The sequence below is a fragment of the Brassica oleracea genome, chromosome C7, assembly GCF_000695525.1.
Source record: "Brassica oleracea var. oleracea cultivar TO1000 chromosome C7, BOL, whole genome shotgun sequence".
NCBI classification, from domain to species: domain Eukaryota; kingdom Viridiplantae; phylum Streptophyta; class Magnoliopsida; order Brassicales; family Brassicaceae; genus Brassica; species Brassica oleracea.
In genome coordinates this window covers 13,905,785-13,906,364 of record NC_027754.1, presented here as the reverse complement: position 1 = coordinate 13,906,364, position 580 = coordinate 13,905,785, and positions in this window count along the sequence as shown.

Genomic DNA, 580 nt, shown 5'->3' with positions numbered 1-580 from the left:
GTTTCAATAACCGCTTTCTTAAGCGAGTTTGTGAAACATTCTAAGTCTATACAAAATGATTTCTGCGAACGCTTTTAAGCGAGTTTGCAAAATGTTTTTCTCAAGACTTATATCGATATGATTTGGTTCAAACACCAAAAATGAAAATCGATTTTGGACTATTATTCTTTGCTTACAAATAATATGTTATTAGTTGGTTGGAGTACTAATCCGTCTTCATGTTTTTTCTACAGAAAAATGACGAACGATAACAACACCCTAATTGATGTCACAACAACTCCACTCAACGTTGCAGCCACTGATGCAACTGTGACAACCGTTGGAAACATTACAGCGTCAACCGCTGCAGTAACAACAAGCACTATCCTCCATGCGGGAAATGCTGCTGATGAAACCACTCGCCAGCTTATTCGGTGCTGGTCTTTATCAGACGGGTTCAGTTTCAGCAACTGCAAGTGGTCCGGTGGCAGTTCAAACTCCCCCGGCTGTCCCTAGTGTGTTCACTCAAGGACTGATGCCAGACAAGTTTGATGGCAAAGGCTTCAAAACGTGGCAGAAGAAGATGATGTTCTTCCTGACA